Genomic DNA, 12,998 nt, shown 5'->3' on the forward strand with positions numbered 1-12,998 from the left:
GATTGTTGGTTATAATATAAAGGAGATTCCTGTTAGGTATGTTGAAATCAATAGCCTCTGATGTTCCTTTCAGCTTCAAAATTTCTAATTCTCTGACTCTTCCTATGTGCAGACTTCTATGTTCTCCTTTCCTCCCATTATGCCTCAATTCAATTTCCTCTCCTCTTTTTTTAACCTTGCTCTATTTATTCTTCTGTTCATGAAAAACTAGCTTCTGTCTGGAAGCGTTAAGCTCAGCAAGTTTCAAGTAAATACAACTTTCTCAAACATTTTTTGTGATACTAAGTAGAGTATGAATAAGCCTTCCTGGCTAAATATTATCCAGCCTGGCTGGCGAATGTTGCTGGAGAAACAATATTAGAGGGAGAGCAATAAATTTCAAATTTTCACAAGCCAAGGGCCCCCCCATGCCTGGGGAATCCAAACCACTAATGGGCTGTATTGAAACTTGCTAAAAAATCATCTCTGTGTTGAGAAAGGAAATGGAACTAGGGTGAGTAGAAGAGGCAGTGTAATAAAAGAGGCATTAGAAATATTGTAATAAATGTAATAAAAGAGGAAAAGGAAAGAAAAAGGAGAGAGAAGACAAAAATCTCTTCACTGGAAAGAAAGGTGAGTAAGGAAGTATGGTTATGCTCTGTGTTCATGGGGACTCTGGGGATAAGACTCCATGCTCAATTTTTCCATAGTCAGACACAAACACCTGGACACTCAACCCCAAGGGTCTGGCCTCCTTAGGAAGTACCCAGCCAGCTTTGTTTTTCATGTGTACAGTTGAAGTGGATTTTATTGTAGTTCTATTGACCTCACTTTACATCATTTCATATGTCTTTCCATATTTCCTTACATTTTCTGTGAAGCACTTAGAACATTCCTTTTCATGAGGACTATAGAAAATCTACCCCAGGTTCTAGGCATTGTGCATAAGCATGCACTGAAAACCATAGGTCCTGAGCTTCCACCCATTTGTTTACTTTTATCAGCTAGCCAGAAGACACATTAGCTCAAAATATAATTTATTGAGCATCATAGCACATAAAGTAACAAGAAAAGATAAATCCACTACAGGCACCCATGACATACACCCTTTCACAGGTTACTAGATCACTAGAGGGGAGAGTGCATACATGCAGAGAACAGTAGTGAAAAGGGGACACATTTGATGGGCACACTTGTAGGATACGTTTTACCAAGGAATATGTGAACAGGAACCTGTATACCTTAGGTGCATGCCTAGAGAATATATATGTATGGACATGTGTAACCAGGGGACACAACCTGGGCAACTCACTCCTCTGAGGCTACAAAACCCAATGTCATCTGGTGATGTCATCAAGCAGCTCTCTGCTCTGCTGGAAATCTTATCTCCTTTCTCTGTTGAATTATCTCTTCTGGATATATTGCTTGGTCTCTTCTGAATGTCTCTACTGGTCCCATGGTTGCTGAGTTGCTCTCAGTTGCTATCTGCTGAAATGCAATGGCTAGAAAGCCTCTTTCAGACAAGAACAAACTGGTCATTCTTTTAGTGAATAGCTGAGGCTATGGGCTAGGACACTCAGTTGGGGAGCTAACAAAAGCCAGCTGCATATTCCTGGCTCACATTGAGCCTATTTTCTTTTATAGCTTTTGTCTGGTGCTGATTCAAGGTCCATATTCTCAGCTATTTGTCTGACAGGTTTTGAAAATTCCTTTTAACTTCCACTTAATTTCTGATTATGAGCCTGTGTCCCTAAATGTATTTCAGAGATTCTGCTACCACCACCACCACCACTACCACCACTACCACCACTACCACCACCAAAAAAGAGAAGCCCGTAGGAATTTTTGAAGGTTATCTGCTTAACATAAGCAGAACTTCTTTGATTACCATACACATGAATCTGGGTGAAGCTGACAAGGTCTTCCTTCCTGCCTTTTTATACATATGTTTCAGCAACAATACCCCCTGACTTTTGCTCTGTGACTTGACCTACACAAAACCTTGTTTGTCTCTCTAATTCATATTATTTTTGTTTTTACAGTCATAATTATATACATTTTATGATCCTTGCAATCCATTCTTGATACCTTTGAATACCACTCTTTTTCTTTGCAAATCAAATATGATGTTGTAACCTGTATTATTAGATGGTAGATTGAATAAAGGAAAGAAAGACTGGGTCCATAAGCCAGGGTACCCAAGCATGGTGGCAGCAGCAGAGAGATGGCGAAATGTGATCAGGGGTTGGGTGTGGCAAGTCTCTTAAGCCAAGGGAACTAAGCGAGCAAAAAGACCAAGGCCTCATAGCTCAAATTCAGATCAACCAAGGTTTAGAAATAATTTCGAAATTTCCTTCCTGGATTTCCTACTCACCTGGGGTCAATATTCGTCACTGGGCCAAATTTCCTTTCAGTATTTATCCCAGTAGAGACTATGATGCTAATGCCGCCAAACTTTCTGGGCTGCTGAATTGTCCCGCTTGCAGAACATTTGCCTCTTGCCCTCCACCACCCCAGTTCCCTTTGTTGAACCAATGTGAGCTTGTGAACATAGGACTTGGAATCGGGAGACATAAGGGCACCGCTCCCACCCTTGTTAACAGTGTGATACAGAGCAGGTGACTTCACCTCTTTCACCATCAGTAAAATGGGGATAGCAATCCTCATCCTACCTACTTTGGGGTTATGAGGGGAGTGCTTTGCAAACGCTGGATAGCTATATAAGTGTGAGCTATTATTGATAAATGGGTTAGATGCTTCAGACATCCCCTGTTTTATGGAAGAATGTTCACGCCCAAGTCAGTGAGGGATTAGACACGGAGCAAGATAATGAGGGTTGTAGAGATAAAGACTGATGATAAAACAACTGAATGTGTTCTTACAGCAACAGGACACGGCTCTATGTGCTGGTGCCCATGTTGATATGACAACAGAACACAGGCATGTAGCAACAGGACAAAGTGTTATCGAGGTTGGATACCATGATGTAACAATAGAACAGGGCCTCGCAGCCATGGAATGTGGTGTCCTAAGAATAGCACGTGGTAGGATAGCAACCACACAAAACAAAAACAAGCCCAATCCCCCTCCAGGTCCCAGTGTCTCAGCCCATGATCTACAGATGATCACCCCATAACTAGAGTGTATTTGGCCGTGTTCAATCTTGAAATGCGCTCTCCGGGGCACGAGAAACAATTTTCCCCCTGATTCCCTCTTGAAGTCCTGTTCAGCTTCATAGGAAATAAGGAATTTTCTTTGGAATAATACATGCTGCAAGTGATGGCGGTGGCATAGGAGTGGGGTGGTGACGTGGGTTCAGTTCCTTAAGAAGATTCTTGAGATTTCTGCCTTAGTGAAACAGAGAGAGGGAGAAAGTCCTGCTTGGTTAAGTCCTTGACCCTGTCTGTGTCCTAGCCCCCCCCGCCCCCGCCCCAGCTTAAGAAGACCCACAGCTCTGTTCTAAGCGTGTTTGTTATGGAAAGGGCAACCACCCCCTCCGACCATCTCTTGGAGCGGTCGCTTCTTAACGCAAGGCCTAATTTCCTAATTTGTGAAATAGGAGATAACATGCCCATGCGCACTCACCTCGCGGAGCCCCGGGGAAGCTCCAATCAGAGGAGACGCAAAACGCTCTGAGAGGTGGAGGGAGTGAAGCGGCTGCCGGCGTGGTGGTCTTGTGTCTATTGTTCCTGTTGTTGGTGTTCCACCATGGCTGCTATTGTGTTGTTACTGTTGCTGTTGTGTCCTTCCCGTTGTTGCTATTGTATCATCGTCATTGTTGTTGCCGCTGCTTTGTCATTGTTGTGTTGTCGCTGCTGTTGTCACAGTTGTGATTGTGTTGTTGTCGCCTCCGTACCGTGGTCACTGTTGTGTTGTTACTGCTGCTGTTGCCGTTGTGTTGCTGTTGCCGCTGGTGGTGCTGCCGCGGCTCTCGCTGCTGTTGCTTTCAGTTGTCATTGCCGTGGCTGCCGTTGTGTCGTTGTGGTTGTGAGCTTGGTCACGGATGGGGTAAGAGCGTTGGACCTGGAGTCAGGAAGACCCGCCTTCGACCCGTCCCTCGGACGCTCAGTAGCTCCGGGACCTCGGACGAATCCTTTTAGATTTTTGCTTTGATGAGCATTTATGAAGCACCACTTTTGTACCTAGATTTTCTCATCCGTGAAATGGGGATAAGAATAGAAGCTCTCGCATAGTTCTCGAGGCCCAAACGAGATCACACACAGGGCTTGGCAAACCGTGAAGGGCTATAGTGATGCCAGCTAGCATTGCGGCGTTCTTCGTGACATCAGAGCGTTTCCGATCCCTGTCCAGACTTCCTTCTGATTTTCACCGTGTTCTGCAGAAGTCGTCCTCCGGTCACCATCCGAGTCTTTTCTCTCCCATCTCGTGAATCTGCTACTCAAGGCTTCTCCAGGTTATCCGGTCTCTAGGTTTGGTGCTGCCAAAACCACAGAGACAGCAAAGCATGTTTCCTGAGTTTCATATCAAAAGTTATAACAGCAACAGCAACTACATTTATGTAGCGCTTAAGGTTTGCACAAAGTATTTTATAGCTGTTATCTTATTTGATTCCCACAATAACCCTATTAGTGTTTTCCTCTTTATGCAGATGAGGAAACTGAGGCAAACACAGAATAAGTGACTTGCCCAGGGTCACATAGTTAGGAAGCATCTGAGGCCAAATTCAAACTCAATTCTTCCTGCTTCCAAGTCTAACATTCTATGCACTATTGCGCCTGACTCCCAACATGACTGTCTGTGACTTTCTTCTTTCCATCAAGCCTTTATTGAGCCCTTACTGAATATCCAATCTGAAGCCTGTTGCTAGAGGAGGCAAGGCTTGAGGAGGGTTAATCGGGAGAGGTCTTCGTTGCCTGGGGAAGAACTGGGACTTCAGCTGAGATTACCTCTCTTCAATCACCTTATATCAAGCACCCCTCGTGCAGCCCTGTGGGCTGAGCCTAGCGTTCTCCTATTCTTTAGGAGAGACAGAAGAAGAAGAGTTGGAGTTCCTAACCTCAGTGGGTTGGCTCCCAGTCCAGTTGGGGAGACGAGATTCCCACTCAAAGATGAGGATAATGTTGAATAGGTTGTGTGATTAGCAGAATGTATGGGTAAGACAGTAAGTATTAGAGGCAGCCAGGAAGAGAGATCTGTGGTAGATAAATTTGTAGCTTGTTGAACAGCTATAATGGATCAATGACTTCCTGGAGGAAGGTCCTTAACCCTGCGCTGCTCAATGTTTTTTGTTACCAATGACGTGAATGAAGACATAAAAGACAATCATCGAATTTTCAGATGACAAAAATGAGAGGGAGTTAATACATTAGACGACAGAATAAAGATCCAATGGCTGGAACAATGTATCAAACCTAACAAGATGAAATCCAAATGGAATAAAGTGGCCTAAAAGATGCTTTCAGAGCCAGGAGGTGGGCCTGTCATGTAGTGATCATGAGAGACAACAGATGGCCAGCCCACATGGTACCCTGGTACCCTGGGGGTACTAACGAACAAGATGGAGGCTTCCAATTCATTCAGTGGGATTTACTTGAAAGCAGAACCAAGAATCACCAACATAGAGGGCTGGAGAGGTGGTGATCTGCTTGCAGGGTATACGCCCAGGCCTGTGAGAGCAATAATCAAAGAAGAATTGATATCTTACGTGGAGATTCTAAGAACCGAAAGTCCAGGATAAGAGAGATGCAGCTTAGCAACAGTTCATATGGGGTGGGGGGAGAGAACTGGGGTTTTAACTGACCACAAGCTGAGCCAATGGCACATAATGACTTCACTTTATTCTCCCCCTTTTCTTCTTTTACCTTCATTCTCACCTCTTCTCACCTTTTCACTTTTACTTCTTTCCTCTCCTTTGTTTGTTCCTCTTCTGCTTTTTCCCCATCTTCCTTCATCTCTCCTTTTCCCTCTATCACTTTCTCTCTCTCCCACTCTCATTCCTTATCACTCCATCCCTTTCTTCCTCTCCCTTCCATTCCTCCATCCCTTTCTCTTTTTTCCTTATCCCATTGACTCTCTCCTCCCTCTTCCTTTCATTCATCCTTCTCTCCAGCCTTCCCTCATTCTATCTTCATCTTTCTATCTCATTCCTTTTATCTTTACCTTCCCTCTATATCTCCTTCTCCATCTCCTTTAATTTTGACATCTTGCCTTCCTTCTTCCTTCATACATATATCTATCTTACTCTCCTCATACTTTTTCTCTCCCTTTAGTCCTCTCTTCCATTCTTCTCCTTTTCCTATACTGCTCTTTCCACATCTCTCCCTTTGACTCTCTCTCTCTCTCTCTCTCTCTCTCTCTCTCTCTCTCTCTCTTTTCTACCCCTCTCTCCCTCTGTCCCTCCATCCCTCCATCCCTCCTCTCCTCTCTCCTCTTCTCTCTCTCCTCTTCCTCTCTCTCCTCTTCTTTCCTCTCTGTCTCTGTCTCTCTCTGTCTCTGTCTTTGTATCTCTGTTTCTGTCTCTGTGTCTTTCTCTCTGTGTGTGTGCGTGTGCATGTGCGTGCGTGCGTGCGTGCGTGTGTGTGTGTGTCTCTTTATGGAGAACCTTCTTCCCTATTCCCTTCTGTCTCTCCTCCTTTCATCTCTCCCTCTTCCCCTTTCTTTCATACCCTTCCTCTATCTCCCTTCTTCCTCCACCTTTTCCCCAAAGAAATTTGTGTCAAACCAGAGGGCTGTCTTACCAGGAGATGAATAATTGACAAGGGATGTTTAAAGATTCAGTGGAATTTTTTCAACCTTGCCAGGTTTGAATAACTTATTTCTTTCTTCCTTTCTTTGAAGAAAGCATCCTCCTCCCTGGCCCCCCAACTCTTAGTCCAGATTCTTTGTCTCCCTTCTTTACATGGTCTGTTGGTCCTCTTGGAACTCCCAGAAGATAACTTATTCCTCTGAAGACATCACACACACACACACCCTCTGTTTTCCTAATCCCCTCTGCAACTAACCACATCCCAAAGGAACATAACGTAGAAACCCTTCAGCTTTAGTAAGGTAAGAAAAAGTATCTGTCTCACCTCAGAGATAGTTCAGAGATGAATGGCTACTTCCAAGAGGTCGCATAGGCAGCATATGGCAGGGAAGAGAACCTAAGAGATCTGGTTTCTCAATCAATGTTCTCTTTCCTATTACTGAATACCACAAAATCCAGTGGTTACTAAATCATCCCAGCATGGAAACTTCAGGTCATTCAAAAATTGGAAGCATAGTGAAGTGGTCAGGTAAAGGACTAGAAAACAGGAGACCCAAATTTCAGTCTTGTTTGTGCTACTAATTTGCTTGGAAATAATTTCAACTCTCTGCACCTCAGTTTCCTCATTTGTACAACGATAACAATGAGGTTCTCCCTTCTAAAGAGCCAGAAAGATCATTCAAGTAAAAATATTTGAGGAATATGTAAGAACTGGTTACAATGAATCAGGATCCCTCTTTATCCTCGGACATGTGTTTCCTGCAGCCTGGCTCATGTATACCAAGCTGGCACTCAAGTTGGGACAGTAGCCCCTGCCTCACCCCCTCTTCCTTTTCTATTCCTCTATGCTTTGTCTCCTAGAAAACCTTTCAAGGCCCCTACAGTGTATTCAAACACACACACACACACACACACACACACACACACTCACACACAGACTCAGAGGTGGAAGAAATCACCCTCAGTGGTCATCTAAGCCAACAACAAAAGGGATCTTCTCCACTCTTTTAGCAAGTGCCCTCCACCCCAGCTCTCTCTCTCTCTCCTCTCATGGTCCCCCTCCTCATAATCTTCCACAGCTTTAAAGGCTCAACTGAAGTCCCAATTCCTTTAAGAAGCCTTCCTTGACCAGACCACTCTATGATGAAGCCTTTCTCAAATAACCCTTCCAAGTCTCCTCCATACCAACCAGCCCAGTACTGTGTGTATTCAGTAGGTGTTCAATAGAGACTAGTTGAAGAGCACCAAATTGCAATTCCAGGAATGTTTGCAGCTACCTTAGTGCCATCTAGTGGCAGATCATTGATCTTCCCACACATCCTTTCACCAGCCTCCTCTCCTTGGTTCCCATTTTTACGGATGGAGAAATTCAGGCCTAAGGGGAGAAAGAGACTGGCCCAAGGTCACAAAATCATTGTCTTTTTCCCAACAGATACTCTTCAGGAAACCTGACACCAAGTCCCAGAGAGAGTACTGTCAGTAAACAGGAAATGGCTTTTAGGGGACAGAATCCTGCCTAGGTATGAATCATCCAAGCACTGAGTCTCTTCTTGGAAAAATGAGTGGGGAGCAGGGGGGGGAAGGAAGGAAAGAAGAAAGGAAGGAAGGAAGGAAGGAAGGAAGGAAGGAAGGAAGGAAGGAAGGAAGGAAGGAAGGAAGGAAGGAGAGACATAACAGGAAGGACCCCACAAGATCATCTTGTCCAAACTCCTAATTTTATAGATAAGGACATTAAGGCCCAGAGAAAGTGTTACTGTATTATTTTACACTTGCCACAAAAGCCTCCTAGGTGGTTTCCCTACCTCCAACCTCTCCCCCTCTAAACCATCATGCACTGGCTCCTGAATTAATTTCCCTGAATAAGTACATTCAGTGTCACTCCTCTGTTTAATAGGAGCCTTCAGGAGCTCCCTACTGCCTCCAGCATAAAATCTCAAACCTTTGCCTGTGGAGGCATTCAATACCCTCCACAGTTGAGCTATTCAACTTTATCCCTTGTTTCAACCAGTGCACTTGCCCTGTTCTAACCAGATGAGTCTTATCACTGTCTCTTGCACAAAGATAACCAGTTCAAGCTTTTGTCCATTCACTCATGTTATTCCTCCGGTTTTGAAAGCTTTCCTTTCTTAAACCTGCCTCTCCAAGTCATATTCATCCTTTAGACCCCAGCTCAAGTGTAGTCTCCTCGAAGAAGTTTTCTTTGACCACTCCCACTCTCACTGACTTCTTTTTTCTGACCACCTCTGGTACATCGAGTCCAGACCCTATGTTATGTCACTTGCTATTCACAAAATGAGTTTTTTTCTGTGTTGTGTGTGAGTATATAAGTCCTGTCTCCCACTTTTAAATTCCACAAGGTAAGGTGCTTCTATTTCCACTAGACAAAATGGGTTTGACCTATAAGGAGGGCTCAATAAATGTTTATGGGATACATGAGAGAAATTCCAATAACCATACACACCCCCTAGATGTCTACTCCATGAAGGTAACCAACTCAACACCTTCATTGGTTTGAATGATCCTTAAAAGGGATCTTTAGAAGGGAGAGAAGGAGAGTCAGCATGGTCCAATAGAAAGTATTCTAGATTGGGTGTCAGATGACCTGGGTTCAAATCCTGACTCTGCTCAACTGCTGACTATCTGTGTGACCTTGGCCAAAGTCACTTCCTACCCCTGGGCCTTCCTCATCTGTAAGATGCTGATAAATGGTTTTTCCTCATCTGTAAGATGATGGGGTTGGAGTAAACAGCTTCTAAGGTTCCTTCCAGCTCCTTTAATCTTAGATCCTATACATAGAGAAAGATCTTGGAAGGTAGAGGTAGGCACATGCCTACAGTCCTCCCAAAGAAATGATGCTATGCCCACACTGCAAAACTCAAGGGACAGCCATAGTCAGTCCCCCAGAGTGGAGTCCACTCTCTCACAAGGCCTTTGCCCCCCTTTCCTCTTCTGTAGTAGATACAATAGGTTTCAGAGCTTATGTTAAGCAGAGTCTCCAGTGGCCCATTCTTCTCCTGCATCCATCACCCAAGACTAAAGAGATTAATAAAAGATTCCCATAAATCATCAGCCATGAGCACATCAGATATTTACGGCCCCGCTTCACTTTGCAAAGAGATTAAGTGTTTGCCAATTTATTTTCCCTGATGTACCAGGAGGCCCATAGGAGTCTGCAGGGGGACTGTGCACTCCCCTGAGTCTGGTGCCTATGGGCTAGTCAAGGGCTAGAACTGAGAGATGTCCATGGTGCTGAATGACTCCCTTCCAGCATTTCTGTCATTGATATGGGTCAGGTTTGAAATATGTTAAGTCCAAATGAGTAAGCAGGAAAGCTGGAAGGACTGGAGTTGGGGAGGGGGGCAGAGGAGGGAGTACAATTAAATCCAGGAACCATAAGATCTAAGGAGAGACAGGCAAAAACTAGACCTTAGAATTCAGACTGTGAGAGTTCCTCACTAGATCAGAAAATGGGCATAGAGACTTGACCTTGGGCTATTTTTTAACCTGTCTTTGTAGCTCTCCATGAACAGCCAGCCTGGCCCTCTGTGACTCTTCCTCTGAGTCCCTAGGGCCACAGAGCCACTCTCACTGGTCTCTGTGGTCAGGCCAAAGTACCTAAGTCATCAGATAGGCTGAGGTGGCCTGCCATGACAGTCTAACTGATTCAGATCAATTCCTAGCTTCCTTCCTTTCATCATACAGCCTAGAAAGGTGGAAGGTCATAAGATCATAGACCTAGATGTAGAATAAACCTTAGATGTCAACTAATCAAACTCTTTCATTTTAGAAATGAGAAACTAAGGCCCAGGGATGTTAAGTGACTAACCCAAGGTCACACAATTAAAGTAACAGAAGCAGGATTAGAACCCAGGACTTCTCATTGCAAATTCAGCATTTATCACACTACCCCATGGCCCTTTGTCTTGTCCTCAGAGTGGGCCAGAGGCACAATCAGGTGGTTCAGGAGCAGGAATAGTGAACTAAGAGTTAAGTCCCACTTAATCAACAATAAAAACAATGATAAAAATAGCTACCACTTATATGGTGCTTACTACATGCCAGGCATTGGGCTAATCACTTTACAAACATCTCATTTGATCTTCACAACAACCCTGGGGGGATGTGCTGTTATTATCCCCATTTATAATTAGGGAAACTAAGGCAGACAGAGGTTAAATGACTTGCCCAAAGTCACACAATAAGAATTTTAAGCTAGATTTGAAGTCAGATCTTCCTGACTCTAATCCCAGCACTGTACACACTGTGCCACCTAGATACCCTTAAGCATTTATCAAGTACCTACTATGCATCAGGCCCTATACTAGGCCCTGGGAATACACATACAAAAAATGAAATAACCTCTACTTACAAGTATCTTATATTCTAATGGGAAGGACACATACATACATGTATGTGTTTCCTTCTCTGTGGCAGTATGGCATGGTGGGGAAAAGCAATATTTCAAGACTCCAAAAACCTAGATTTGAGTCATCCCAGCTCTACCACTAACTTGCTGTGTGACATTGGACAAGTCATTGAATCCTCTTGGGCCTCAGTTCTTCATCTATATAATGAGGGAAATGGACTAGAACTAGACAAACTTTAAGGTCCCCTCCAGCTCTGACCTCCTGGGGTTCCCATGGAACCAGGCTCCTAGGGTGCCCTCAGCCAAACTCTCAAATGGAAGAAAAACAGTTCATCAGAAGATCTTCTCTGAGCACCAGCACCTACTGTGCATCTATCCCATATACTAAAGGGGGAAGGGTGATTGAAAAACAGCACAGTCCTCACTTGTGGGAATCTGTGACCTGGTTGGGTCATACATAAGACCATACATAAGAAATAACTGAAAAATCATAGATTCTGCACACAGTAGATGAGAAATATTTGTTGAATGATTAAATGATCAAGTGAACAAATGAATGAACAAACAAATGATAGATGAACTAATGGATATCTAGTCTTCCTTGATGGGCAGTGGACAGAAGTGAGGGGGTAAAAAACTATGGGGGTAATCTACTGTAAAATGTGAGGTACAGAAAGGGCAAAAGGAATGCTGGAGAGAGGAAGATCACTAAAGGCTAGAACAGTCAAGGAAAGCTCCCTGGGAGGGGATGGGGCATGAATTGGACCTCTAATGATGGCCAGGATCTGGAAAGAATGGAGCCCACTGGGAAGAGTGGAAATAGAGCTGGAAGTGACCAGCTTCATCTGATCCAATCTGTTGTCAGGTGGATCTCTAGCAATCTCTCCAGCTGTCCACACCCCAAACTGGGAGAAAACAGAGCAACAACCACAGGGCCAGTGGTACCCACGGATCTCAGACCACACCTGGAGGAGCAGACCTACAGAAAACCAAGTTTATGAAGAACTGATGACAAATCTAGTGTAGGTCCCTCCCCACCAGGGATAGGACAGTGTAGGAGAAAGAGCATTCATTTGGGAGTCAGAAAAACAATGTGTTATTGCTATCTATGACAGTGTTTTCTCTCCTTGTAAGTTCCATGAGGGCTGGGATCTCGTCAAAGATCATTTCTTATTTTAACTTGCTATCTTTTCCAGCTGTGGTCATAGAGTTCTGCACATAGTAGATGAGTAAAAAATATTTGTTGAATGACTGAACAAATGAATGGGTACATGGATGATGAATGCATGAATGAATGAATATCTAGTCTCCCTTGATGGGCAATGGATTATGGGGCTACAAATAGAATAGGCTACAGTAGAATATTTGCTGCTCTGATTTACACTACTCTAGTCACTTCACCAGGGGATTCTAATCACACATCCTGGTGTCACACAATCCTTACTTGCAACATATTATTTAGTCTCACTCTTTCTGGCTGTTTGAAACTCATATTTTTTGAAATCTTATTTATACGGATATCTTTTGTTTTTATATGAGTTTCTGAATATACGCCTCTCCCCTAAGCTCTCTAGACACAGGATGAGCTGCTACCTTCTGATATTCCTCTCCTCTTCCTTGTATAAGAATAGAGGAAAGGATAGAGAATGAATATGGTATTTCATTGTTATAGAGAACACTCTGGTACAGAAACTGCCTCTAAAAATGCAGGCCATCACCTCTGCTGCAGCTTACAGTCTTTGAAAAGTTGAGTTACTTGCCCAGGATCACACAGCCAATATGTGTCATTTATATGCAAGAGAAAGACAGAAAACAATTTAGCAAAACTAACACATCAACCAAGTGATACAGTGTAGGAAATATTCTATATCCATAGTCTCCCACCTCTGCAGAGAAGAGAGAAGGTTATGTGATCACATCTCTTCTTCAAGGATAAATTTGGTCTTC

At 43.8% G+C, this 12,998-nt stretch overlaps 1 protein-coding gene across 1 annotated transcript in view; it reads left to right on the plus strand.

The window, feature by feature from the left end:
* The window catches only part of CCDC33 (coiled-coil domain containing 33), a gene marked incomplete at its 5' end in the record, with an annotated part of 185,888 nt that overhangs the window by 97,470 nt on the left and 75,420 nt on the right, over positions 1-12,998 (plus strand). The gene's annotated exons all lie outside the window — the stretch shown is intronic.

This window comes from Trichosurus vulpecula, chromosome 8, assembly GCF_011100635.1.
Source record: "Trichosurus vulpecula isolate mTriVul1 chromosome 8, mTriVul1.pri, whole genome shotgun sequence".
Taxonomy (NCBI): Eukaryota; Metazoa; Chordata; class Mammalia; order Diprotodontia; family Phalangeridae; genus Trichosurus; species Trichosurus vulpecula.